Source organism: Nuphar pumila, chromosome 4 (assembly GCF_984573655.1).
Source record: "Nuphar pumila chromosome 4, dmNupPumi1.hap1.1, whole genome shotgun sequence".
Lineage (NCBI taxonomy): Eukaryota > Viridiplantae > Streptophyta > Magnoliopsida > Nymphaeales > Nymphaeaceae > Nuphar > Nuphar pumila.
Window position 1 is genome coordinate 120,993,228 of NC_143252.1, and position 4,884 is coordinate 120,998,111.

Consider the following 4,884-nt stretch of genomic DNA (forward strand, 5'->3'; position numbering starts at 1 on the left):
AATTTATAGCTTAAATGTCATAAAATTGAATATGTGAAAGAGTCAATGATCCTTCAGTATAATTGTTCTCTAAAATTAGATGACCAACACGTATGGATAGATATCTTGGATGATGATGATGATGCATAATCAATGTTATTTAGTAGTGATATTTACTTAGTTGATTACAAAGTTAAAGAAAAAATTGCTTTCGGAGTTAAATAATAAATAGTTGAAAGTGATATACAAGAAGCAATTGATAAATGAAATAATGAAAATTTTGTGGAGAATGTGCATTTATCTCAGACACCATCCACTACAAGAAATCTGTGGATTAGCGATGACCTCAATCCATCGCTAATCTGTCGCCAAACAGTTTAGCGACGGATTAGCATTGGCTTAGCAACATATAGCTTCTATCGCAAAATTATAGTCGCTAATTAGCGACGAAAACTATATGTCGCTAATTTGCGATGAATTAGCAAATGCCATGATTCATCGCAAGGCCATCGTTAATATACAAAGATTTTGGTTTGGCGACGGATTAAAATCCGTCTCTAATTTCGTCGCTATTGTAGCGACAGACTTAGCGATGAATTAAAATCCATCGCAAAAACATTGGCCGATTCACATTTGCAATAGATTAATATTCGTCCCTAATCTGTCACTAAATTTGACGCCGATAGTAAATATCAACAAAAAATATCCGTTGCAAACAAGAAAAAAAATTAAAAAAAAATTTGTTTAAAACATAAATATCGAGAAAAAAATTCTCGTGATATAATTTATATTTCCTATACAATTTATATTTCCTGTGTATAAAAAACAAAGTACACATAAAAATACATATAAAAAGCAACTAAAACAATTTATCGATCCACTATAATTTTTGCCAAGTTCTAATTATTTACAAGTGAACATTTATATTTTTTAAATAACAAGAAGGTACAACAAATTCAACACATGAATCTAATCATTGCCAAAATTCTGTGCGTCATCTTCTTCATTGTCTCGATCTGCTCATTCAGCTCATCTACGCTGATTATCTCCAACAACCTACAAAGAAAAGAAATGTTAGTATTGATAAACAAAATATAATGAAATAAATTATATGCAATGCACCTAAGTTAAGACAATCAAAGTAACATAAAATCTAATGACATGCAATACATCACATAAAACTTTCATACCTGAGAGGCACCTGCAGACGAAGTTCCCCTGTCCCGAAAAAAACTGCACAACTCATTACAAACAACGTCGGAAATTGCTTCATGTAAATAGTCACACATTGTGTCCTTAATGAGCTGGCATACACCATCCCAAGAATTAGGCAGGTCAGTCGGATGCTTGGAGCTGATGCTGACGGAAGAACTCTGTGAGCCGTGACTGGAGGAAGCAATGACTGATGAAGTGTTCATATTACTCCCAAACTCGAACACATGACCCTTTTTGGGTTCACCTATTGCAGTCACCCATGTTGCAGGAACAAAAGGTGGATGCTGAGTGGAGTCATCACCAAATCACTCTACCATCTGTTGCTCATATGACTCCTATAAAGTAATGATTACAGTATGAATTAATAATTAAGAATTACAATGTTTATGATAACTTGTATATTACAATGTTTATTAATATAATAAATACATACCGTTGTCGTTCTCGCCTTCTCTGATACAAACTCTCTTGTGGTCTTACATTTATATGTTTCAACAAACACATCCTTGTATGGCACAATGTCTCATTTTTCTGCTTCCTGCGAAGTTAAATGATAAAAGAATTATTTAACAGGTTTACAACAATACTTATAAAATTTGACAATATATAGATTGATGAGTAACCATTTTCTTCAAGTCGCTTCCAAAAGTCCTAGATCCACCTATGTGTAGATGAACATCAGACATTTTTGCTTGGTTTTGTGCAACCTTCGCTGAGCGGTTTCAAAATTCATACCCCGCCCACTTGTCGCACATTGCATCCCAAACATCTGACCTGATAGTAGGAGGTCTATGGTCTTTCCACTTTAGTGGATCATCTATCCCGCCAAATGCTTTTCTTGTTGCAGTCTTCATATTGTGCAGCATGTCTGCAAATTGATTGACAGCCACCTTCTGTCACACCTTTCTCGCATTCTGCTCCTTCATCATAGTTGCGAAGCGATTCAAAGCCTACAAATATTTTCAGAAAGTTAGTAGACATGACTACAACAAAAAATTAAATATGAAATACATTAACTATGAGAAACAATTGTATGTCATGAATGAGGACCATAATTTGTCTAACACCTCCTTCGGGTACTCTTTTCATTGAGCGACCGGTCATGGTAGATGTTGAATTAGTGAATTCCTAATCTCTCGTATTACTTCTTATGGCTCGAACCTTGCGCTGCACATGAATTGATACACATTAACTATCAATATACAATATTTACAAGATAAGTATAGAATACATGAAAATGAAATACTTACGATCGATTATTGATATACACTATTTGAATGAGTCTTCTTGTGTCAGACTGAGAAGACCCTGCATCCAGCGTTGTCTCGTGACTTGTATGAACAACTGGTGTAGGTGAGTCATGTGCAGGTGAAACATCATCTGTAGAAAAATGAGTTAGAAATTCATAGAACGCGCATTTAAATTAATCAAGTATACAATTAGTTAAATGATATACCTATCAAAGCAGCCTGTAAAGATGAAGGCTGAGACTGACTACCACTGGGTGATCGACCACTGTAACCTCCATGAACCATATTCTAACAAATAAAAAATGTCATGCAATACATTCAAACATTGCAATACCTTCAAATCATTCAAATAATTGCAATATATTCAAATAATTTAAATCATTCACATCAAATATTGCAATACATTCAAATCATGCAAACATGTTATAATATATTCAAATCATAACTCTATACGTATCGAAGATACATAATCAAAGAATAAAAAATGTCATGCAATATATTCAAACATTGCAATACCTTCAAATTATTCAAATCATTGCAATACATTTCAATACATTCAAATAATTCAAATCATTCACATCAAATAGAGATTTGTATTACAAGATTTATTTTACTAGCTCAAGAAATCTTCATCATCACGTGTTTGACTTTCATATTCTTCTTCTTCTTCCTCCTCTTCTTCATCTTCTTCTTCTTCATTGTCCGTCCATCCACTTGGTATATCATTTGGATCACATTCTTTTATGAATGTTTTATCGATCAATGGAGATATGACATGCATACCATGCGCGACATCGTGACCATAAGAGAAGTCATACATATCATCTGATTGTTAGTAATCACTCTCTTCAGTTAACTTGTCTTCCTGTAACTGATCATACTTGAGGTATAGTTTGGACTTCACCTTGCAAACTGCCCACCATTCATTTCTATCTGACTTTTTTATACTCGAATATGAAGTATAATAAACTTGTTGAGTTTGCGAGCCTAATAAGAATGGTTCATATGTTCCAAACCTTGATTTATGATTCACCTCCACAATGCTTGAGGCTTTGTCAACTCTTGTTACAGGTAGATCAAACCAATGACACTTGAATAAAGTTACCCTATTATTTATGCCTAAGTCAACTCTATTATTTTTTCTATAACACCGTAGTAATCATGTTCATTTTCACTATAACTGCTACCCTTGACACACACACCATTATTCATCGTTGATTTGTTTACACCATAGTCTTTTGTATGAAATCAATAACCATTTATGATGTACCCATTATAACATTGCACAACTTTTGAACCATTTTGTAAATCACATATTCCTTGATCTTTAACATCACCATGGCAGACCTACAAACATAAACAATGATTGTGATCACGACCAATTAAGTAACTTATTATTGTTTACACGGAGACAATCTATGTCATCGTCCTTACCAACTCTTTCAAACATGCCACAAACTTAGTTTCATGTTCTTTTTGTACTTCTGCATTAGTGAGATGTGAAAGTTTTCTTCACAACTCCGGATCAAATCGTCTGCACTTATCAAATACTCATATTACCTAACCATGTATGCATGTATAAAACATAAAAGGATATAGATTTGTGTTGCATCTACATATACTTACTTGATGTATGGGTCGATCGCTGAGCAATTAAAAAGGATATAGATTTATGCTGCGTCTTGCTCTCGATCTTCCAAGAGTCTTGACCGGCAACTGCTAAAGGCATGCCCAAGTGGTTGAAATATCGACAGTTTGTTAGCTACAGAAAATTGTTCTCCATCATCATTACGAGGTGAACATGTGTAACTAGTTGGAATATGAGGTTCAGAGTACATAGATGAGAAATTTGAAATCTCTTCTAAAGTGTACGCCTCATAAATAGTGCCCTCTACTCTTGCTTTATTCTGAACTTTTTTTTTAGGTCAAACATGCATCTGTCAAAAATATACATCTCGAATTACAATAAATTTTTCAGTAGCATTGAAGAGACAAATATAAGAAAACATATACCGTTCAAATGGGTACATCCACTGATATTGCACAGGACCATCAACCCTTATTTCATATGGCAAATGTATGATCAAATGTTCTATAACATCGAAAAATGCTGGCGGAAATATCTTCTATAGCTGAAAAATAGTAGCGATGACAGAATCCTCGATATTCTTTACCTCAGATACTACGACTTCCAATGCGCACAATGTTCTAAAAAATCTACTCAGCTCAGATAATACCCCCATATAGGTTTGTCTAACATTTCATGGAATGCTAGGGGTATCAATCATTGCATAAAGACATGACAAGCATGGCTCTTCAACCCATATAATTATCCCTCGTCTATCTTCATAGCCCGAGCAATGTTAGAGACATATTCATCTGGAAATCTCAACTGTCTCAACCATTGACATACCTGCTTTATTTGATCTGGTCCAAGCAT